This window comes from Cyanistes caeruleus, chromosome 37 (genome assembly GCF_971803275.1).
Source record: "Cyanistes caeruleus chromosome 37, bCyaCae1.hap1.1, whole genome shotgun sequence".
Taxonomy (NCBI): Eukaryota; Metazoa; Chordata; class Aves; order Passeriformes; family Paridae; genus Cyanistes; species Cyanistes caeruleus.
In genome coordinates this window covers 297,988-321,923 of record NC_141738.1, presented here as the reverse complement: position 1 = coordinate 321,923, position 23,936 = coordinate 297,988, and the positions used below count along the sequence as shown (strand labels likewise).

Below are 23,936 nucleotides of genomic sequence, written 5' to 3'. Positions count from 1 at the left end.
AGTCCACTCTGATCAGGTGTTTCTCACCTATGAGCTCCCAAATTTGAAGGGAAACACCCACCTGGATGAAGGTTGAAGCCAGAAGACGAAGACGGGATGAAGAGTCTCCTGTTCTAGAGAGCAAATGTGGCAGGGTTTTTTCCACCCAGTGAGAAGTTTCTAGCTTTCCTAGTTTGTGTTTTGGTCCATATTGGGTAATGATCATTTTTAGAAGTTTCAGGGAAGCCTGAAAAACCTAAGTTAAAAAGAAAAAGGAAGCACTGAGAAAAAAACACCACAAAGGCAGCCATGAGCTGCCAGGGGCTCTGTGGCAGCAGGGCTGTGGCTCCAGGCTGGGCTGGCACTGGCACACAGCTCCCACTGCAGCCCCCAGGGATGGCCCTGTCCTGCCCTTGTCCCAGCGCTGTCCCCGAGCGGGGCTCACCTTCCCCGCCGAGGCTCCAGGGCCGGCTCAGGGGCCCTGCCAGGGTGACCCCCATGGTCAGTGACAGTCCCTGGCAGAGCTCAGGGGCCCTGCCAGGGTGACCCCCATGGTCAGTGACAGTCCCTGGCAGGGCTCCTGGGGGCCTGCCAGGGTGACCCCCATGGTCAGTGACAGTCCCTGGCAGGGCTCCTGGGGGCTGCCAGGGTGACCCCCATGGTCAGTGACAGTCCCTGGCAGGGCTCCTGGGGGCTGCCAGGGTGACCCCCATGGTCAGTGACAGTCCCTGGCAGGGCTCCTGGGGGCTGCCAGGGTGACCCCCATGGTCAGTGACAGTCCCTGGCAGGGCTCCTGGGGGCTGCCAGGGTGACCCCCATGGTCAGTGACAGTCCCTGGCAGGGCTCCTGGGGGCTGCCAGGGTGACCCCCATGGTCAGTGACAGTCCCTGGCAGGGCTCCTGGGAGCTCTGCAAGGGTGACCCCCATGGTCAGTGACAGTCCCTGGCAGGGCTCCCGGGAGCTGCCGCTGCCTCCATTCTCCACCGACAGTCTGTGACATTTCCAGGAGATGTTCCCTCCTCACGGGACACTGACCACGCAGAAGGCACCTCTTGTGGCACAGGTGGGAAACCCTCCAGGCTCCGGACTCGACTGTTTGTGTTGGATTTTCCCGAGGAGCCAGCAGTGACCTGGAAGATTTTCCTTTTGCCTCTTGGTGCTTTGTGCCTCCTTAGGTGGAGAATTGAGGAGTGTTGATCCTGGAAGGGCTCAGGGACATTTCCAGCCCCTGCACACAGAAGTTTTCGTTCTGGATGGTTCCAGCTCTGGGTTCACGGGCTCCGATCGGACGTGCTCCTGTTCCCGGGTCAGCAGCTCACTGCCACATGGAAATGTTCCCAGTTTGGTGCCTGATGGAGAGCTGGGTTGGAGAATTGACCAGGGGGTCTCAGATCCAGCTGTTCCATCCTGGACTGTGTCCCTTCCTCTCCCCGAGCAGGACTGGGAGCAGCTTGGGAAATGTCTCATCTTCCTGTCCTCCTTGCTGTGGGATTTTTCCCACTCTCGGGTTCCAAGGCGATTCCTGGCCTGGCCATTCTCCCCAGGCTGTGACCACAGGGAGCTGTTGCCGTGGGTCACAGGAGGGAAAAGTGGAGCCTGTTGTCCCCACCTTGACATCTCCCTTCCCAATTCCCCAGAGCCCTGCAGCTGCCAGGCTGCCTCAGCAGCTGCGCTGTGGGGGCCAGGGGGGAGGCAGGACAGCAGCAGGGGCTCTCAGTCCTGCTCTCCTGCTTTGCCTGGGAGAACTGGCTGCTGAACACTTGCTGCCCATAGCGAGGCCTCGCCAGCTCTCCCCATCACTTTCTCCGGCTGTGCCGCGCTCCCGTTCCTGCTGGAATTGTCACAGCAGCCTTTGGGCTGCCCTCGCTCTGCTCCGTGGGGGCTTTCTGGGAGCTGCTGGGAAATCCTGGCCTTGATCTTCCCCAGCCCTTGGAGCTCGCTGCTGGGCCACCCCTCTGCTCTGGGCATGGACACAGCTCCCAGGGTCACTGTTTGCCTCTTGGCCTCCAAGGTGTTTCCAGCAGAGGACACACAGAATGGCACAGAAGTTTGTTGTCTCTGTGATGTCATGTAAACAAAGGAATGGTTGGGTAGTGGGGGGAAAAAGGGGTTTTCTGGAGGTTTTATTCCGGTTTTCTTATTCTTGTAGTTTTGTTAATAAACTTTCTTTATTCCTTTTAAGTTTTGAGCCTGTTTTGCTCTTGCTCTAATCCACATCTCACAGCAAGAAATAAGTGAGTTTTCTAGTAATTTTTTTAGTTACTGCTTTAAAACCACGACACAGTGTCACCTCCTGTCACCCCTGGCAGTGTCACCTGCACACCCCTGGCACTGTCACCTCCTGTCACTTGCCCCCCCCACCCCGTGCCTCCATCCTAGCTGTGCTCTCCCTGCTTCCAACAATTCCTCACTGTCTTGAACGTCCCTGTGACACTGCAGTCCTCCTGCAGGTTTTTCTCAGGAAGAGATTCTCAGTTTTTGCCAAGGTTCACCTATGGATGCTAAATCTGAACCACAGTGCCTGTACAATTGCAGGCCGCATGGCTCCTCAGGCTGCCTGAGAAAATAGCCTGAGAAAAATATGAGAAAGAATTAAAACAATTCTCAGAGATGCTAAACAGCCTTGCAGGTGTTGTTTTGCAGTCTTGTTTTCTCTTGCAGGAGAAGGCCAGGGGGGTGATGGGCCACCCTGACCAATGATGGTGATGTAGCACTTTGTTAACCAATAAGAGTTTCTTTTCTGTACTTTCCACGTATCTGTCTATAAGACAGGACTAAAGCAATAAACTAAGGAATTCTCCTGTTGTGACTCCCTTGAGAGTCCATTGTCGTTCTTTATCGCCGTTCCCAATCGCAGCGACATTCACCAATCTTTGGGAAGATCCCCCAGGGATTTGCCCCAGCCCAAAGCAGTGCAGCCGTAGCCAACAAGGTGGGGAAACACAGGCGGCTCCCTCTTGCTGTCACCTGCAGCAGTCTGGGAATTCAAGCCAAGCGAGCTGAGGAGGGAGGGAGAGGCGCGAAGTTCAAAGCCAGGGAGCCCCAGCATCAACTCTGTGTGACACAGCTGGGCCCGTCCTGCCCCTGCAAAGATTAACCTTGTGCAGCCAGCCTGGAGAGACCTGTTAAGTTTTGTCACGACCTTTTAATAAACACGAGAAACAAGATTCTAACGAGCTGGGGAGTTTTCTTCTAATCATAAGAACTGAGATAAGCAGGGCTCCCCACGAGGGAGGATCCCAAAAGAATTCAGTCCAAAGGAGGCTGAGAAATCCAAGAATAAAAAGAAAAACACAGAATAGTTGTAGCAGAAAGAAAGAAACAGAAAAAGGACTTTTTAGAGAAAAGTTACACCTCTTGCTGTCACCTGCAGCAGTCTGGGAATTCAAGCCAAGCGAGCTGAGGAGGGAGGGAGAGGCACGAGGTTGAAAGCCAGGGAGCCCCAGCATCAACTCTGTGTGACACAGCTGGGCCCGTCCTGCCCCTGCTCCACATCCAGGGAGGGGAACGGGGCAGCTTGGGCTCTCCACACACCAACAGCTCACCCTGGCCCTCGGCTGCACTGGCTGCCCTGCAGCCAGGGAGGATCCATGGAAATAGAGGCTGAGTTTGAGAGGTGCAGGAAGATTTTAGCCACTCTCTGGGAGAGCAAAGCATCAGCTGCTTGTTCCAATGCCAGGTACCGCGGCCAAGGGTAAGGAACTCGAGAACACGGAGCCCAGCTGGGGATTCCTGCTGGGGATGTGGGCACTGATGGTGGCACTGGGAATGGGGCAGCAGTCCTTCTGCAGTCCTTCCCAATCGCTGGCCACTCCCAAACCCCTCCAGCAGCCCATGGGACAAGGGAAGAGTGCTCTGCCTTTGTGTTCTGCCTATGCCCATGTGTGCAGAAGTATTTTCACGAGACCCAAGCTGGGGCTCACAGGCCGGTGCTGAAAACCTGATTTGGCTTCTGAAGCCAGTGGGAGGTTTTCCTGAGCCACGGTGAATCCCAGGGGTCCCTGGTTTTGTTTCCAGGAGGCTCCTGGGGGCCCTGCCAGGGTGACCCCCATGGTCAGTGACAGTCCCTGGCAGGGCTCCTGGGGGCTGCCAGGGTGACCCCCATGGTCAGTGACAGTCCCTGGCAGGGCTCCTGGGGGCTGCCAGGGTGACCCCCATGGTCAGTGACAGTCCCTGGCAGGGCTCCTGGGGGCTGCCAGGGTGACCCCCATGGCCAGTGACAGTCCCTGGCAGGGCTCCCGGGAGCTGCCGCTGCCTCCATTCTCCACCGACAGTCTGTGACATTTCCAGGAGATGTTCCCTCCTCACGGGACACTGACCACGCTGAAGGCACCTCTTGTGGCACAGGTGGGAAACCCTCCAGGCTCCGGACTCGACTGTTTGTGTTGGATTTTCCCGAGGAGCCAGCAGTGACCTGGAAGATTTTCCTTTTGCCTCTTGGTGCTTTGTGCGTGCTCTGGTGGAGAATTGAGGAGTGTTGATCCTGGAAGGGCCCAGGGACATTTCCAGCCCCTGCACACAGAAGTTTTCATTCTGGATGGTTCCAGCTCTGGGTTCACGCAGAGGACACACAGAATGGCACCAGCCCCACCTGTGCCTCCATCCTAGGTGTGCTCTCCCTGATTCCAGCTCCTCTCTGGGGGTCCAAACCATCAGCTGGTTCCTCTAATTCCAGGTGCCAGGGCCAAGAGCAAGGAGTTCAAGGATACAGAGCCCAGCTGAGGATTCCTTGCTGGAGCATTGGCAGTGGGATTTGGAGTAGGGCAGCAGTCCTCGGCCTCCAGAAGCAGCTCTGGCTCACTGGGAAGGACAGGAATCTCTTTGAGTGAGATGTTGTGAGCTCCTGGTGAGGGATGTGCCCGGGATCCAAGGGAATCACCTGCAGGGGAGGCAAATTACAGCAACCTGGAGAAGATGCAGCCATCCCCACGCTTGGATGGAATCCAGTCCATGCTGTCCGTGCAGGGGGAGTTTGTGCAAAGTGCTCTGATGTTCACCGAGAGCGTGGGGATAGCGAGCTGGACAGGTCCCCCAGGAACTGGGAATGTCCCTGCCTCCCTTGGGAATGTGTCTCAGCTGAGGAGAAACCGTCCCTACGGTTATCCCACCTTTAAAGGAAGGATGTTTTCCCTGCTCCTGTTGACCACTGTCTCAGCTGTGACGGATTCCTGCTGCAGGGAGGGGCCCTGGTGCCACAGCCTGTGTGTCACCCCCTGCTTCTGTCTGTGGGACAGGGGGCTGGACATGAGGAACTGGGATGAGGAACCTCCCTGGAGACTGGAAGCTCAAGTGCAGAGCTTGGAAGGGGGAAAAAAGCCAAAAAGCATTTCTCCAGGACAATCCCGGAATCCCAGGATCACTACAGTTGGAAAAGTCCTCCAAGACCATCAGGGCCAACCTGTGACCAATCCCCACCTTGTCACCAGACCAGAGCCCTGAGTGCCACGTCCAGGCTTTCCTTGGACACCTTCGGGTTGGGGGCTCCATCATCTCACTGAGCAGCCCCTTTCAAGGCCTGACAACCCTTTCCATGAAGGAATTCATCCAGATGTCCAATCTAAAACTCCCCTGGCACAGCTCGAGGCTTTCCTCTCACCCTGTCCTTTGCTGAGAGCAGAGCCCAACCCCACCTGGCTGCTCCTGTCAGGGAGTTGTGGAGAGTGAGAAGGTTCTGTCCTGAGCCTCCTTTTCTCCAGGCTGAGTTCCTCTGGCTCCATCAGACACTCCTGGTGCTCCCACAGCTCTGTTCCCTTCCCTGGACACATTCCAGCCCCTCAATGTCTCCCTGGCCACGAGGACCCAGAGCTGGACACGGCTCTCAAGGGGGCTCAGCAGAAGCAGCACAGGGACTGTCACTGTCATGGCTGGGACAGCGCAGGGGCCCTTGGCTTCTGCCACACCTGGGCACACCTGTGCTCATGTTCAGACACTGTCACCAGCACATCCAGGACCATTTCCAGTTTTCCAGCCTGTCTGCCCCAGCTTGGAGCATTCCACGGGGTTGTTGTGGCACTTTTCCTTATTGACCCTCACACCTTTGATCAGCCCACTGATCCAGCCTGCCCAGATCCCTCTGCAGAGCCTTTGTGCCCAGCAGCAGACCCACAGTCCCACCCAGCTCGGTGTTTTCCATGAATTTGGGGTTGATCAATCAGCCCTGAGCTCTGTCCCAGTGAAGTGCTGATCTGGAAAAGGAGCCCATCAATCCCCAGCTGGGGTGGTCTGGAATGGCCCCTGAGGTGTCCAGGGGCTGGAAACTCCTCTGCTGAGTGGCTTCACTTCCATTTGGCCCCTCCAGGATCAACACTCCTCAATTCTCCACCTAAGCAGGCACAAAGCACCAAGAGGCAAAAGGAAAATCTTCCAGGTCACTGCTGGCTCCTTGGGAAAATCCAACACAAACAGTCGAGTCCGGAGCCTGGAGGGTTTCCCACCTGTGCCACAAGAGGTGCCTTCTGCGTGGTCAGTGTCCCGTGAGGAGGGAACATCTCCTGGAAATGTCACAGACTGTCGGTGGAGAATGGAGGCAGCGGCAGCTCCCGGGAGCCCTGCCAGGGACTGTCACTGACCATGGGGGTCACCCTGGCAGCCCCCAGGAGCCCTGCCAGGGACTGTCACTGACCATGGGGGTCACCCTGGCAGCCCCCAGGAGCCCTGCCAGGGACTGTCACTGACCATGGGGGTCACCCTGGCAGGGCCCCCAGGAGCCCTGCCAGGGACTGTCACTGACCATGGGGGTCACCCTTGCAGAGCTCCCAGGAGCCCTGCCAGGGACTGTCACTGACCATGGGGGTCACCCTGGCAGGGCCCCCAGGAGCCTCCTGGAAACAAAACCAGGGACCCCTGGGATTCACTGTGGCTCAGGAAAACCTCCCACTGGCTTCAGAAGCCAAATCAGGTTTTCAGCACCGGCCTGTGAGCCCCAGCTTGGGTCTCGTGAAAATACTTCTGCACACATGGGCATAGGCAGAACACAAAGGCAGAGCACTCTTCCCTTGTCCCATGGGCTGCTGGAGGGGTTTGGGAGTGGCCAGCGATTGGGAAGGACTGCAGAAGGACTGCTGCCCCATTCCCAGTGCCACCATCAGTGCCCACATCCCCAGCAGGAATCCCCAGCTGGGCTCCGTGTTCTCGAGTTCCTTACCCTTGGCCGCGGTACCTGGCATTGGAACAAGCAGCTGATGCTTTGCTCTCCCAGAGAGAGGCTAAAATCTTCCTGCACCTCTCAAACTCAGCCTCTATTTCCATGGATCCTCCCTGGCTGCAGGGCAGCCAGTGCAGCCGAGGGCCAGGGTGAGCTGTTGGTGTGAGGAGAGCCCAAGCTGCCCCGTTCCCCTCCCTGGATGTGGAGCAGGGGCAGGACGGGCCCAGCTGTGTCACACAGAGTTGATGCTGGGGCTCCCTGGCTTTCAACCTCGTGCCTCTCCCTCCCTCCTCAGCTCGCTTGGCTTGAATTCCCAGACTGCTGCAGGTGACAGCAAGAGGTGTAACTTTTCTCTAAAAAGTCCTTTTTCTGTTTCTTTGTTTCTGCTACAACTATTCTGTATTTTTCTTTTTATTCTTGGATTTCTCAGCCTCCTTTGGACTGAATTCTTTTGGGATCCTCCCTCGTGGGGAGCCCTGCTTATCTCAGTTCTTATGATTCGAAGAAAACTCCCCAGCTCGTTAGAATCTTGTTTCTCGTGTTTATTAAAAGGTCATGACAAAACTTAACAGGTCTCTCCAGGCTGGCTGCACAAGGTTAATCTTTGCAGGGGCAGGACGGGCCCAGCTGTGTCACACAGAGTTGATGCTGGGGCTCCCTGGCTTTCAACCTCGCGCCTCTCCCTCCCTCCTCAGCTCGCTTGGCTTGAATTCCCAGACTGCTGCAGGTGACAGCAAGAGGGAGCCGCCTGTGTTTCCCCACCTTGTTGGCTACGGCTGCACTGCTTTGGGCTGGGGCAAATCCCTGGGGGATCTTCCCAAAGATTGCTGAATGTCGCTGCGATTGGGAACGGCGATAAAGAACGACAATGGACTCTCAAGGGAGTCACAACAGGAGAATTCCTTAGTTTATTGCTTTAGTCCTGTCTTATAGACAGATACGTGGAAAGTACAGAAAAGAAACTCTTATTGGTTAACAAAGTGCTACATCACCATCATTGGTCAGGGTGGCCCATCACCCCCCTGGCCTTCTCCTGCAAGAGAAAACAAGACTGCAAAACAACACCTGCAAGGCTGTTTAGCATCTCTGAGAATTGTTTTAATTCTTTCTCATATTTTTCTCAGGCTATTTTCTCAGGCAGCCTGAGGAGCCATGCGGCCTGCAATTGTACAGGCACTGTGGTTCAGATTTAGCATCCATAGGTGAACCTTGGCAAAAACTGAGAATCTCTTCCTGAGAAAAACCTGCAGGAGGACTGCAGTGTCACAGGGACGTTCAAGACAGGGAGGAATTGTTGGAAGCAGGGAGAGCACAGCTAGGATGGAGGCACGGGGTGGGGGGGGCAAGTGACAGGAGGTGACAGTGCCAGGGGTGTGCAGGTGACACTGCCAGGGGTGACAGGAGGTGACACCGTGTCGTGGTTTTAAAGCAGTAACTAAAAAAATTACTAGAAAACTCACTTATTTCTTGCTGTGAGATGTGAATTAGAACAAGAGCAAAACAGGCTTAAAACTTAAAAGGAATAAAGAAAGTTTATTAACAAAACTACAAGAATAAGAAAACCGGAATAAAACCTCCAGAAAACCCCTTTTTGCCCCCACTACCCAACCATTCCTTTGTTTACATGACAACACAGAGACAACAAACTTCTGTGCCATTCTGTGTGTCCTCTGCTGGAAACACCTTGGAGGCCAAGAGGCAAACAGTGACCCTGGGAGCTGTGTCCATGCCCAGAGCAGAGGGGTGGCCCAGCAGCGAGCTCCAAGGGCTGGGGAAGATCAAGGCCAGGATTTCCCAGCAGCTCCCAGAAAGCCCCCACGGAGCAGAGCGAGGGCAGCCCAAAGGCTGCTGTGACAATTCCAGCAGGAACGGGAGCGCGGCACAGCCGGAGAAAGTGATGGGGAGAGCTGGCGAGGCCTCGCTATGGGCAGCAAGTGTTCAGCAGCCAGTTCTCCCAGGCAAAGCAGGAGAGCAGGACTGAGAGCCCCTGCTGCTGTCCTGCCTCCCCCCTGGCCCCCACAGCGCAGCTGCTGAGGCAGCCTGGCAGCTGCAGGGCTCTGGGGAATTGGGAAGGGAGATGTCAAGGTGGGGACAACAGGCTCCACTTTTCCCTCCTGTGACCCACGGCAACAGCTCCCTGTGGTCACAGCCTGGGGAGAATGGCCAGGCCAGGAATCACCTTGGAACCCGAGAGTGGAAAAAATCCCGCAGCAAGGAGGACAGGAAGATGAGACATTTCCCAAGCTGCTCCCAGTCCTGCTCGGGGAGAGGAAGGGACACAGTCCAGGATGGAACAGCTGGACCTGAGCCCCCCCTGGTCAATTCTCCAACCCAGCTCTCCATCAGGCACCAAACTGGGAACATTTCCATGTGGCAGTGAGCTGCTGACCCGGGAACAGGAGCACGTCTGATCGGAGCCCGTGAACGGGGAAAGCTGGGGCAGGGCAGGGGCAGCGGGAGATGGGGCAGCTTGGAGGATGGATTGTGCTGCACTGGGGGGTGTCCCCACAGGCTCCCCAGCTGCCTTTGGCTCCCTGCCTGCCCCCCTTGGCAGCCGCGGGGGCCTGGGCCCTTGCAGGGGCAGCTGCCCCGTGCAGGGAGCCGCAGGGATGCGGGGAGGGGGGCTGGATCCGTGCCGCAGCTGGGATGGACTCTGTGCCAGGCCTGGGCTTGTGGCCAGGGCTGGGGGCTGTGCCAAGCCGGCCTTTGGCCTGGGGGCTCTTGGCGAGGGCGCAGGGAGGAGTCCCGGCAGGATAAAGGTGCTCCTCACCTGGGGCAGCCTCAGCCAGCGCTCCCCACTCACTGGCACAGGAGGAAGAGGAAGATGAAGGTGGCTGTGCTCGCCGTGGCCCTGCTCTTCTCCATCCTGCTGTGCCTGCCAGCACAGAGCGAGGTGCGGCTCCAAGGCCCCGGGCCGGGCTCGGGCCTGGGGGCTCTTCCCAGCCCAGGGGCTCGGCCGGGCTCTCCGGCCCCAGGAGGTGCCGCTTTCTCCTCGCCACCATCGCCTCTGTCCTTCCCCTTCCCACCATGGAACTGCCGCTGCCCCAGCCCGGCTTCCCCATGGGATGCTCGGAGCCGGCTCCTCCCTGGCAGGGCCCCGGCGCTTTCCTGCCCTGCTCCCCCCAAATCCCGGCCTTCTGGGCCTCCCCATCCCACCCTCCTGCTCCCCTGGGCCATCTCCCCAGCACCTCCTGTGTTTCCCAGCCAAGGACAAAGGCCCGTCCCAAGCTCGGCTGAGGTGGCACCAGGAGGTCCAAACCCATCCGAGCGCAGACTGGGCTGAACTCGGCCCAGCTGGGCTCAAGCGCTGCAGTGCCAAGCCAGGCTGAACTGGCACAAAGTGGGAAATGCCCCCACCCCAGCCCGGGACGATTCCCGGGCTCTTCTTTCCAGCCTTTCCCCTCTCGCCGTGGCCTTTCACCCTGCAGCGGTGTCCCCAAATGCCCTGGCACCCCCTGCTCAGAGCACGGCACAGCCCTGGGCTGGGGAGGGGGCTGGGGACACCTGGGCTCCCCCCCAGCCCCACAAGGGCCAATCCTCACCAACATCTTGCTCTCCTTCCTTCCTTCCTTCCTTCCTTCCTTCCCCAGGCCATGGATGGCAGCGGTGATGAAACCATTTGTGCCGGGGTAAGTCCTGGAGCTGGGTGCAGCCGTGGGGGAGCTGGGGGGGCACTTTGGTCACCCCCAGCCTTTGCTGGGACTGGGGACACCCCAGTGACCGCTGACATCTCATGGTCTCTCCACAGAGAGTTGGTGGCATTGGCAGCAGCCAGGTGGGTACCCCGAGTTCTTCTGCTGGGTGAGACCCTCTCCTCTCTTGGCCAGGACCCTCCAGGGCACCCCAGAGCAGCCCAGGGCGTGCCAGTCCAGCCCGGGGCTTGCCAAGGCTTCCCCAGGGTCCCCAGTGTGTTCCAGCCCATCCCAGGACACCCAGTCGGGCCCAGGAGCCCCGTGCCCAGCGCATTTCCTCTCCTCTTTCCCTCCAGTCCTTTCCCTTTCCCACTGGCCGTGCCTGCTGTCCCCAGAGCCCCCTCCTCCACAGCCCCTCCCAAACCCATCAATTTTGGGTCTCTGGCCCCGCTTTCTCCTGCCCCCCCCACTCCCCACTGCAGCCCCCATGGCCCCCACTGGAATTCCTGCCCCCCCCCACCCAACATTCCCCAGCTCCTGTTCCCTTCAACACCCCCAGCCCCATCCCTTGGGCCCCCAGCCCCCCCAGTTCACCGTCCTTGGGGCCCTCATGTCCCACTCTGTCCCCTCCTCCTCCTCCTCCTCCTCCTCCTCGGCCCCAAACCCCCCTTGCTCTCCTCGTCTCCATCCCCACCGTGCTCCCTGCGGGATCAGGGCTCAGGTGAAACGGGCCAGAGGGGGACTGGGGGGAGCAGAGGGGAATTTCCCCCTCAGAGCGGGGGCAGCCACGGCTCCTGGGGACCCCTGTGACCCCCTGAGCCCCACAAGGTCCATTCCAGACTCAACCTCTGCTCTCCTTCCACAGGGAAGCATCGTAGGAGGTATTGGTGGCTGCATTAAGGTAAGTCCTGGAACTGGGGCACCAGTGTGGGAACTGGGGGCCAGTTGGGTCCCCCCTTGGCTTGCTGGGGCTGGGGACACCCCAGTGAGCCGTGACATGTCCCCATCTAGATCCACAAACCAAGCGGCGCCCAACGAGTGAAGAGGTCTGAGGTGGGTAGCCGGAGTTCTGCTGGGCCCAGAGCATCCCCTGTGGTGGCCACGACCCTGCAGGGCCCCCCAGCACTCCCCAGCGTGCCCCAGTATCTGCCAAGGGGCCCCAGTAGCCTCCAGTGTGGCTCTAACCCTGCCTCTCTCCCCAGCCTCCCGTGGCTGAGCAGGTGCAGCTTCTGCAGGAGTGATGTCCGGCCGCCCCTCTGGACGCCCTGGTGAGAAATGCTGGGGGGACTCCGGCCCCACCAAAGATCCTGGGTGGCCGGGGGGGATCCCCGAGCCCTCTGGGGTGGGCAGAGCTTGGGGATGGCAGAGGGACACGAAGGGGGCTGTCCCTGCTCCATGTCCTGGGCTCAGGTGCTCAGAGCTGTCCCCAAGGCTGTCCCTGCACCGGGGGGCTCTGGGGACAGCCGGTGTCCCTGTGGGAGCAGGGGGGGCTCTGGCAGCTTTTGGGGCGCTCCAGGGTGAGGGGCTGTGAGGGCCACACGCACCTGAGGAACCGAGTCCTGGCCCAGGAATCTCTGGGGCTCCAAATCCCTTCTGCTGCTGCAGCTCCCTGCAGAGAGAGGGGTGGGGACAAGGGACCTGTCGTGTCCCAGGGGACACAGCGGGTCATGCTTTGGGCTCTGCCTTGCAGGCCTGGACCTGGAGGTGCCACCGAGCTCGTGAGCCCCTCCAGCGGCACGAGGAGATGATCAGCCCTGGATAACGGCCCTGGTCCCCTGGGAGCCCTGGGAATTGCCCTGCAATGATCAATAAACCCCTTCAGCAAAGCAGCTCTGTGTATCCATGGGAGCTCGTGTTCATGGGGGTGTTCTGTGTCCCTGGGGGTGTCCCCGTGTCCCTGGGGGTGTGTTCTGTGTCCCTGGGGGTGTCCCCGTGTCCTGTGGGTGTGTTCTGTGTCCCTGGGGGTGTCCCCGTGTCCCTAGGGGTGTCCCCGTGTCCCTGGGGGTGTCCCCATGTCCCCATGTCCCAGTGTGTGTGTCCCCATGTCCCCGTGTGTGTCCCCATGTCTCTGTGTGTGTGTCCCCATGTCCCTGTGTGTGTCCCCATGTCCCCATGTGTGTCCCCGTGTGTGTCCCCATGTCCCCGTGAGTGTCCCCATGTCCCCGTGAGTGTCCCCATGTCCCCGTGAGTGTTCCTTGTCCCTCTCTCAGCCCTGGCCGTCTCCAGTCCCTGCCCCACCATCAGCCCAGTGACCCCAGGGACACGCAGGGCTCCCTGCCCAGCCTTCATCCTCCTGTGTCCTGGGCAGGGCAGCTTGGGACCCCCTGGAACGTCCCCCAGAGCTGGGGGGGATGAGGGGCCCCCAGAGCAGCGTGCGGAGCCGCCGAGCTTTGGGGTGCAGAGGGCAACAGGTTGTGCCCAGGGCTCTGGGAGCCGCAGGGAGCCCAGGCTGGGCTCGGGCCGGGAGCGGATCCCGGCCAGGAGCCCGGAGCCGCGGCTCCTCTGCTCCGCCTGCGAGCGACAGCGCTTCCCTGCCCGAGGATCAGCAGCGCTGGGCTCGTGGCTGCCGGCAGCGAGGGGGTTAATGTCCCTTGAAGGATCCCCGGCTGTTCCGATGCCACTCCGGAGGTGGCCGTGCCCCGGCTCAGGGCCAAAGGGGACCGTGTGCCAAAGGCGAGAGTGCAGAATTCAGCCAAGGGGCAAATGGGAGCGAGAGAAAGAGAGCCGGGCAGGAAGAGAGGGGCAGGGAGGGAGGGAGGGAGGTCGGGCAGCAGCTCCACAGCGGCCCTGGAGCCAGCAGTGTCCGGCTGCTCCTTCTTCCCCCGGAGCTTCTCGCTGCTGGGGCCGTTCTGCACTTTGCCCCGTTTATCCGGCTGAGCAAAGAGAGCAATCGGTGCTCGTGGGCTGCCCGGCTCTGGAATGCCATCGGCTGAACGATCCCCGGGCCTCGGCTGCTGATCAGTCCCGGCCCAGGCTGGCTCTTCTCTCCAGCTGCAGCTCGCCGGGCTCGGTGGCCGTGAGCCGCTGGTCACCATCTGTCCCTCCGGACAGCTTCCCTTGGAGCCCGCCGGAGCTGATTGCAGCCCGGCTGCTGGGCTGCGTGTCCTTGCCCACCGGCAGGGATGCGTTCTGCTCCCCCAGCTTTGTTTACCTCCCCCGAGCTCCGAGATAAGCCCTGGACAATTGTCGCACCTGGATCTTATCTTGGGGTGCTCCGTCCTGTGCCTGGCCCATGGCAAAGTCCTCCTGTGGTGACATTGTTTGGGACGGGCTGGGGCTGCTCCTGAATCCCAACAGCAGCGGAGCCTCCCCAGCCCCCAGGAGACCCCCTGGTGTCCCTTAAGTGTCCCAGTGACCCCCTGGTGTCCCCCAGGTGTCCCTTAAGTGTCCCAGTGACCCCCAGGAGACCCCCCTGGTGTCCCCCAGGTGTCCCTTAAGTGTCCCAGTGACCCCCTGGTGACCCCCAGGAGTCCCCCCTGGTGTCCCTTAAGTGTCCCAGTGACCCCCAGGAGACCCCCCTGGTGTCCCCCAGGTGTCCCTTAAGTGTCCCAGTGACCCTCAGGAGACCCCCCTGGTGTCCCCCAGGTGTCCCTTGAGTGTCCCAGTGACCCCCAGGAGTCCCCCCTGGTGTCTCTTAAGTGTCCCAGTGACCCCCAGGTCCCCACCCGGTGTCCCTTAAGAGTCCCAGTGACCCTCTGGTGTCCCTTAAGTGTCCGACTGACCCCCAGGTGTCCCCCCGGTGTCCCTTAGGTGTCTCAGTGACCCCCAGGAGACCCCCCTGGTGTCCCCCAGGTGTCCCTTAAGTGTCCCAGTGACCCCCAGGAGACCCCCAGGTGTCCCTTAAGAGTCCCTTAAGCATCCCAGTGACCCCCTGGTGTCCCCCCTGGTGTCCCTTAAGTGTCCCAGTGACCCCCAGGAGACCCCCCTGGTGTCCCCCAGGTGTCCCTTAAGTGTCCCAGTGACCCCCAGGAGTCCCTCCTGGTGTCCCCCAGGTGTCCCTTAAGTGTCCCAGTGACCCCCTGGTGACCCCCCATGTGTCCCCCAGGTGTCCCTTAGGTGTCCCAGTGACCCTCTGGTGACCCCCAGCTCCACTTCATGCAGGTCCCAGAGCACAGCGTGGTCTTTGAGGGTCTGGACTGTGACATCTTTGAGGCTCCAGTGCTGATGGCACTGAGTGCTGGTCCCCATTGAGATGTGAAATGCCCTAAACAGGTAGCGGGAGCGACCTTCATCACCACCATCTTCATCACTAGAAGCACCCACCATCAACCTCATCCACCACAACATCATCACTTCATCACCCACAACTCCAGCATCATCACCCAACACCATCAACTTCCATCATCATCAGCACAACACCAACAGCATCATCATCTTCATCATTACCTTCATCACCCACACCATTGATGCCATCACCGTGACACCACTCACACCATCACCATCATCATCATCATCATCATCATCATCATCATCATCATCCATACAACCATCATCATCAATCATTACAACCACAACCATCAACAACACATCTTCACATCATCCACGCTATGGTGAGCTCCATCACCAATATCCTCATCATCCAACACCACTGACACCGTCACCATGACACCGGTAACACCATCATCACCTTTGTCATCTTCATCACCCACACCATCATCTTCCTCATTGACACCTTCATCTTCATCACCCACACCTTCACATTCCATCAATACCATCATCACTGTCACCTTTGTCATCACCATCTTCATCACCCACACCATGTTCACCAGCAACCCCACTCAACACCATCAAACATCGTCAGCAGTACACACCACCATCGACAATGTTACCACCACACCACCCACACCTTCATCTTCATCACCCACACCTTCGTCTTCATCACCCACATCATCATCTTCCTCATTGACACCTTTGTCTTCATCACCCACACCATGTTCACCAGCAACCCCACTCAACACCATCAAACACCGTCAGCATTACACACCACCATTAACACTGCTACCACCACACCACCCACACCTTCATCTTCATCACTAACACCATCCTCACCAGTCAACTCTGATACAACCAACACCATCAGGGTGACACGTACACCATCATCATCATCATGACCATCACCATCTCTGTCGTCATCATTACGATCAGCCACACCTTGGTCTTCATCATCAACACCACAGTGAACTCCATCATTTCCATTATCATCACCCAACGCCATCAGCACCACCACCATCTTCATCAGCAGCATCACCATTTCATCATCACACCATCATCATCATCACCACCATCTTCATCAGCAGCATCACCATTTCATCATCACACCATCATCATCACCACCACCATCTTCATCAGCAGCATCACCATTTCATCATCACACCATCATCATCACCACCACCATCTTCATCACCCAACCACATCACCATCATTACACCACCACCATCTTCATCACCCAACCACATCACCATCATTACACCACCATCATCATCATCACTACCACCATCTTCATCACCCAACCACATCACCATCATTACACTACCACCATCATCACCATCACCATCTTCATCACCCAACCACATCACCATCATTACACCACCATCATCATCATCATCATCACCATCTTCATCACCCAACCACATCACCATCATTACACTACCACCATCATCATCACCACCACCACCTTCATCACCCAACCACTTCACCATCATTACACTACCACCATCATCACCACCACCACCATCTTCATCACCCAACCACATCACCATCATTACACCACCACCATCTTCATCACCCAACCACATCACCATCATTACACCACCACCATCATCATCATCACCACCATGCCCTCCATGATGTCCCCGTGTCCCTTCAATGTGTTCCTCCATGGCAACCCACCGCCCTCCCCCACCTTCCATCCCCCACGTCCTGCTGTGTGTCCCACCCCCATGGTGACCCCCAGATGTCCCTGATGTTCCTCTTAGGCTCTTGAAGAACAAATCCCTGGCCCGAATGTCACCTGCCACCATGTCACCATGTCACCCTGTGTCCTCATGGTGTCCCTCATCCCCTCTCTCCTCCAAGGTGACCCCATAATGTCCCCAATGTCCTTCCCAGCCTGTTGGAGAACCAGATGCTGTCCTGGGTAAACATCTGGCTGATGGGCTCCATCCACCCCCCGTTCCCAGCGTGTTCCCCCATGTCTATTGTTAATTGGGTAAAAATAGGTATAAAGATAAAAGAACTGCGTATTTCGGGGCCGTTTTGTGCATCAGACACGAAGTGTGCCACAAGGCCTTGTTTGTACCATCAGAAGAAAGAAATGTACCAAACTGCAAAGATTAACCTTGTGTAGCCAGCCTGGAGAGACCTGTTAAGTTTTGTGATTACCTTTTAATAAACATGAGAAACAAGATTCTCAGTTTTCTTCAATTTATAAGAACTGAGATAAGCAGGGCTCCCCACGAGGGAGGATCCCAAAAGAATTCAGTCCAAAGGAGGCTGAGAAAAGCAGAAAGAGAAAGAAAAATACAGAAGAAATGCAGCAGATTCAGAGAAAGAGAAAAAAGGATTTTTTAGAGAAAAATTACAGTTATCACACCCCCCATTTAGGAGGGACCCTCCCCAAAGCCCCCTCCTCCCCCTGTGAGCAGGACCCCCCCCAATCTGGCCTGGCTCCTTCCAGCTGCCAGGTGGTGCCAAAACCCACCCCAAGAACCCAAATTCGACCTGGGCTCCCTCCAACCCCTTCCCCCACCCAAGCAAGATCCCCAAACCCACCCTGGGGTCCCTCCGCACACCTTTCCCCTCTGTACCCCCAAATAAGTTCACATCCCTCACATTCCCCACTTTTATCGGGGTGTTACCCCCCAAAATTCATCACTGAGCGCAAACCCAGCCACTTTATAACCAACAAAACGGGGTTTGGGATCACTGAGACACCGACCCCCGACTCCAAACCAGCAGCAGTCCTGCTGGTCAGGACTGGGATTGGCCTTTCAGACAAACCCAGCTCCTCCCTGAGAAACTGCACTGGAAAATAAGAAATCCCTCGGTTTGGGGTGGAAACTGCCAGCCAGGGATTGAGCCCTCGGGCACAACACAACTTCCAACCCTGAGGATCCCAAACTCCGGTTTGAGAGGCCCAAACCCCAGGTGAGGGGGGGCAAGATTGAGGATCTCAAACGTGGGAGCCCCCCAAACGCTCTGAAACTCCCCCAGGACCCTTCAAATTTCCCCTGAACCCCAAAATTCCACTGAAATCCCCCCCCAGGATCCTCCAAATCCCCCCAGATCCCTCAGGGATGCCGTGGGGGTGTCCAGGACAGGGCAGGGCACACGCCAGGTTTCCCAGCCCATTGCTGGGAAAGGCAGAACTGAAATTCCAGTGCTGAAAGGCAAAGAGGAGCGGCTGGCAAGGGACAGGGAGGTGCAGGAGGAGGCCAGGCAGGAGCTGGAGGAGCAGGAGCCCTGCAGCAAGAGGAGGAGATTCCAAGCCTGTCCAAAGGCAGTGAAACACCTGCACTGCAACTCCCAGCTGAGCCAGATCCCCAGCTGGGGCTCCACATCCCTTCCAAATCCTAATCCTGCCCCAGGAGGGGGACAAGGGGAGCCCAAAGGAGCAGCGCTGGCCCTGATCCCCCTCCCCAGCTGTTGTTCCACAGTGCTGATCCCATGGGATGGCCGTGGGAAGATCCCAGGCAGCAGGATCCATAAAAGAGCAGCTCCACCTGCTTCCTTCAGCCCCTGCACCTGCTGCCAGGGCCCAGCTTCCCCAAGGAATGTCCAAGCTGTTTCCTCCCTGGGAGGGTTCTGCTGGTCTCTTGTACCATCACCCCTCTCCCAAGACCCCTCCCAGCTTTCTGGGCACAGCCACACAAGCTCCTGTTCCCCATTTCCCACTGGGGGAACTTTCCCCAAGTACCCTCTGCCTTCCTGGTGTCCCCAGCACAAGCTGGGGCACCCCAGAGCCCCTGAGGCTGTAGGTGGATCCCAAAGTGCGGGTGGAGCGCACATGAAATACAAACAGCCAAAATTCAGTGGGGCCTGTGAGGGAAAGCTTGCCAGGGGTGCAGGGTGAATCCAAGAGCTCCCAGGATCAGTGGGATGGGAGCTCGTTCCTAGAGCAAACCCCAGTTCTGTCCCAGGGACTCAGCCAGCAGCTCCCCAGGATGGGATCACAGCCTGTGCTGGGCATTCCCAGCTGCCCAGGATGGATCACAGCCTGTGCTGGGCATTCCCAGCTGCCCAGGATGGATCACAGCCTGTGCTGGGCATTCCCAGCTCCCCAGGATGGGATCACAGCCTGTGCTGGGCATTCCCAGCTGCCCAGGATGGATCACAGCCTGTGCTGGGCATTCCCAGCTGCCCAGGATGGGATCACAGCCTGTGCTGGGCATTCCCAGCTGCCCAGGATGGGATCACAGCCTGTGCTGGGCATTCCCAGCTGCCCAGGATGGGATCACAGCCTGTGCTGGGCATTCCCAGCTGCCCAGGATGGGATCACAGCCTGTGCTGGGCCTTCCCAGCTCCCCAGGATGGGATCACAGCCTGTGCTGGGCATTCCCAGCTGCCCAGGATGGGATCACAGCCTGTGCTGGGCATTCCCAGCTCCCCAGGATGGGATCACAGCCTGTGCTGGGCATTCCCAGCTGCCCAGGATGGATCACAGCCTGTGCTGGGCATTCCCAGCTGCCCAGGATGGGATCACAGCCTGTGCTGGGCATTCCCAGCTCCCCAGGATGGGATCACAGCCTGTGCTGGGCATTCCCAGCTGCCCAGGATGGGATCACAGCCTGTGCTGGGCATTCCCAGCTCCCCAGAGGAGGATCACAGCCTGTGCTGGGCATTCCCAGCTGCCCAGGATGGGATCACAGCCTGTGCTGGGCATTCCCAGCTGCCCAGGATGGGATCACAGCCTGTGCTGGGCATTCCCAGCTGCCCAGGATGGGATCACAGCCTGTGCTGGGCATTCCCAGCTGCCCAGGATGGGATCACAGCCTGTGCTGGGCATTCCCAGCTGCCCAGGATGGATCACAGCCTGTGCTGGGCATTCCCAGCTCCCCAGGATGGGATCACAGCCTGTGCTGGGCATTCCCAGCTGCCCAGGATGGGATCACAGCCTGTGCTGGGCATTCCCAGCTGCCCAGGATGGATCACAGCCTGTGCTGGGCATTCCCAGCTCCCCAGGATGGGATCACAGCCTGTGCTGGGCATTCCCAGCTCCCCAGGAGTGGATCACAGCCTGTGCTGTGCATTCCCAGCTGCCCAGGATGGATCACAGCCTGTGCTGGGCATTCCCAGCTGCCCAGGATGGGATCACAGCCTGTGCTGTGCATTCCCAGCTCCCCAGGATGGATCACAGTCTGTGCTGTGCATTCCCAGCTGCCCAGGAGTGGATCACAGCCTGTGCTGGGCATTCCCAGCTGCCCAGGACGGGATCACAGCCTGTGCTGGGCATTCCCAGCTGCCCAGGATGGGATCACAGCCTGTGCTGGGCATTCCCAGCTGCCCAGGAAGATGTGTACAAGGTTCATGGGGAAGGCCCTTCACTTGTGTCACAGGGTGCAGGAAGGATGTCCCGGCTTTCCAAATGCTGAGAGGAGGCTGGAAGCAGCTGGATCCACCCCCAGCCCCAGCCAGGATCCGGATTGTGTCTGGATCTCCACTCTGGGCTGGCCACAAGGTCCCAGGCTCAAGCGGAGCAACCTGGGAGAAGCACAAAACATTGCAGCTTTAGGGCCAGGCTGAGCAGAGGTGCCCCTGGCCTCCTGCACACTCCCAGCTGCAGCTGCGGCAGCCCAGCTGCACACGCACAACCTGCACGGCTCTGACAGCAGCCGGGGGCTCAGGGACAGCCCGAGCAGGCAACATTGCCACATGCACCTGGCCACCAACTCCCACAGCGTGCAATTGGGGCCACGCCACAGCCCCTCGTGCCCACAAAGCCCAGGCCTCAGCCCACAGCTGCACCTGCCCCAGCTGCCAATGGGCCACAGCCCACCCTGGGCCCCCTCTCCTCAAGCTGCCTCACACTCTGCCGTGGCCACTCCATCCCAGCGCCGCCAAAAGCTCCACTGCCACGGCCAGCGGGGCCTTCCCGGGCCTCAGAGTAATTCTAGAGCTAAAGCGGTCAGAGACATCAGCTCCGCTCAGATAATACATGCCAGCGCTCATCCCGGGCCCGGGAACTGCCGCCTCCTCCTCCTCCTCCTCCTGCTGCTGCTGCTGCTGCTGCGGCCCTGCCGGCCCAGAGCCGCTGTTGCAGCTCGGGCCGCTCCCTGCGGCTGCAGCCGGGCCCCGGCAGCACAGCAGCCCTTGGCACGGCGCTAGAGCCGGCGCCGCTGCCGCCAGGGGAAAACCCCCCCGGGGCAGCCCCGCCACGGCCCTTCCCGCGGCCCCGGCTCGGCCGCGCCGCCATCGGCCTCAGCGTCCTCCCGCCGCCGCCTCGCCCGGCCCGGCCGCTCCGCCCTGGGCCGCGCCGTTCCGCCAGCGCCGCGCTCGGGGCAGCGCCTGCGGCACCGCGCCCTTGGAGCGGCCCCTGCCACAGCCCCGCCACCGGCACCGCGGGGGCTCTGCCCGGGGGGCTCCGTCACCGGGATCCCCCCCTGGCCCGGTGACCCCCCTGTCCCCGGTGATCCCCCCCTGTCCCGGTGATCCCCACCTGTCCCGGTGATCCCCCCCTGGCCCGGTGATCCCCCCCTGTCCCCGGTGATCCCCCCTGGCCCGGTGATCCCCCCTGTCCCCGGTGATCCCCCCTGGCCCGGTGATCCCCCTGGCCCGGTGATCCCCCCTGTCCCAGTGATCTCTCCTGGCCCGGTGATCCCCCCTGTCCCGGTGATCCCCCCCTGTCCCGGTGATCCACCCCTGTCCCGGTGATCCACCCCTGTCCCGGTGATCCCCCCTGTCCCCGGTGATCCCCCCTGCCCCGGTGATCCCCCCCTATCCCCGGTGATCCCCCCCTGTCCCCGGTGATCCCCCCCTGTCCCGGTGATCCCCTCTGTCCCGGTGATCCCCCCCTGGCCCGGTGATCCCCCCTGTCCCCGGTGATCCCCCCTGTCCCGGTGATCCCCCCTGTCCCGGTGATCCCCCCCTGTCCTGGTGATCCCCCCCTGTCCCCAGTGATCCCCCCTGTCCCCAGTGATCCCCCCCTGTCCCGGTGATCCCCCCTGTCCCCGGTGATCCCCCCCTGTCCCGGTGATCCCCCCCTGTCCCGGTGATCCCCCCCCTGTCCCCGGTGATCCCCCCTGTCCCCGGTGATCCCCCCTGTCCCCGGTGATCCCCCCTGGCCCGGGCCCGTCCCGCACCACGCTCCCGCTCCAAAGGCCATCCGGCCGCCGGCCCCTGCCCACACCCGCCTCCAGCTCCCTCATCCCCGCCCCGAGCCTTTCCATCGCCTGCCACCCACCCCCGTGGTCGTTCATCCCCATCCCACCCCTTCCTTCCCCCTTTATCGCCCTCCATGCATACAGCATCCCCATTCTTCCGCCTCCACCCGCTCTCCACACTGCCCCATCCCAATCCCTTTTGTCCTGACGGGAAAAATGCTTCCTGATGTCTTAACAAAAGACTCGATGTGGGAAGAATAGGTGTGGGTTTCTTCACTGCTGTCACAGAAATCGGTGTTTATCACTTCTAAATGATTCTTAATGTCTCTATGAACATCCACCCGGGTAAGTTTGCTACAGAACCCCGGCAGCTCGATCCAGGCACCCTGAGCTCCTGAACCGTAGGGTTATAAGACAAATGGGTCTGCACAAAGTGTAATGCAGACAGTCTGAACTTGTGGTGGGCCCACAGAACCCGGGCAGCCTGGATTTCTGAACTTCGGGGGGAAAGGGTGACACACGTTCAAGGAGGGATATGTGGCAGGGGCTTTCACGAGGGCTGTACCTTCCTGGTACCTCAGCCGATGGGGAAAAGGAGAGGGAAACATGCAATCGGGAATTCAGAACAAAAAGTAGCTGCACCCTCCAAAACCTCGAGAGAGACCCCACGGGCCCCTCTCCCTTTCTTCAGGGATTAAGAAGTTTTCTCCCTTTATTCAAATAAAGTTGCAGGACTCCTCTGTCTCCTTTGTGGACGTCAGCTTTTCGTAGTGTGGTGCCTCTGCAGTCCCCATCCTCTTCCACCCCCATTCCATCCTCCCCTGTCCATTCCAGCCCACCCCAGGCTGGGACAGCACACGGCAGTGATGCCACCAGAGCATGTGAGGAGTGCGGGATCAGACACTCCTGCCCTGCCAATGCCAGTGAAACAGAGAAATTAAGAATTAGAAAAAATGCTTGACTAAAAGGGGTGTCTGACAAAACCCAGACCCTGACACCCTGATCCACAAGAACAGGAAAAAGAGTCAGACTGCAAGATGAGATAAGGAGCTGGAATACACAAACAAGATGCAAAGACAAAGGCACCACAGGATAAAGGAGATTCCTCGGATCCTAAGCAGGAAGAAATGGATGTGAAGTCCCAAAAAGCGGCCAAAAAGACTAAAAGGTGCATGGAGCTAATTGTAATATGAAGTGAGGACAGGCGGGGTTAGGAAATGAATATGTATTAGGTGTATCGTGTAAACCTGGTCTGTAAAAGATAAAAAGGGAAAACCAAATCAGAAAAGGGTGCATGCTTTTTGGAGGAGATATCCCCCATGCACCTCAGCGCTGAATAAATTCATACCTGCTCTTATAACTACTCTGTGAGTTACAGGGTTCCTTTTATTCCACAAATCAGCAGCATCTCCCTTCCAGGCTCCCTGCGCTTGCCTTCCCTAAATCCCATTGCGGAGCGGTCCCGAGCCGGCTCAGCACGGTCACACTCACCTCCGGGGCTCCCGGGGAGCGTCGCTGGTAAGAATGGATTTGGGAAGTGAACTGCAGCCTCATCCTGAGCCCTCGAGGTTCCTGGAGGAGCACAGGGAAGAGCACGCTCGGACTCCCTGAGGGAATCACCCTTCCAAGCCAGGAGCCCCCCTCTGCCTCCCAGGCTTGTCCCCACTGCAGCTGCCACCAGCTCCAGAGCAGCCAGCTGATAATCCCTCGGTATTCCCGAGGGGAACCCAATTTCCCTGTGGGACAGCCCAGGCCCACACAGCCTCCCCTGGGCTGGCCACAGGGCCAGCAGCGGCTTCCTCACCCGCTGCATCTCCATCTGCCCCTTGGCACGAGCAGCGTGGGCCATGGCAAATGCCAATA

The 23,936-nt window shown here is 59.1% G+C and overlaps 2 long non-coding RNA genes and 1 other non-coding gene across 3 annotated transcripts; 1 reads left to right on the top strand and 2 right to left on the bottom strand.

Annotated features, from left to right (window-relative positions):
• The first annotated feature begins 9,555 nt into the window (after positions 1–9,555).
• Positions 9,556–12,584, top strand: LOC147647456 (uncharacterized). Its single transcript, XR_015281532.1, has 7 exons — positions 9,556–10,016; positions 10,714–10,752; positions 10,872–10,898; positions 11,621–11,656; positions 11,767–11,808; positions 11,958–12,023; positions 12,446–12,584. It is a non-coding gene; the product is annotated as an uncharacterized LOC147647456 (long non-coding RNA).
• A 4,535-nt stretch (positions 12,585–17,119) lies between these two features.
• LOC147647454 (uncharacterized) lies at positions 17,120–22,092 on the bottom strand. The gene is made up of 2 exons (XR_015281548.1): positions 22,053–22,092; positions 17,120–20,454 (listed from the first exon to the last, which is right to left on the bottom strand). It is a non-coding gene; the product is annotated as an uncharacterized LOC147647454 (long non-coding RNA).
• On the bottom strand, positions 20,847–20,930 carry LOC147647455 (small nucleolar RNA SNORD45). Its single transcript, XR_015281557.1, has one exon. It is a non-coding gene; the product is annotated as a small nucleolar RNA SNORD45 (small nucleolar RNA).
• Positions 22,093–23,936: the final 1,844 nt, after the last annotated feature.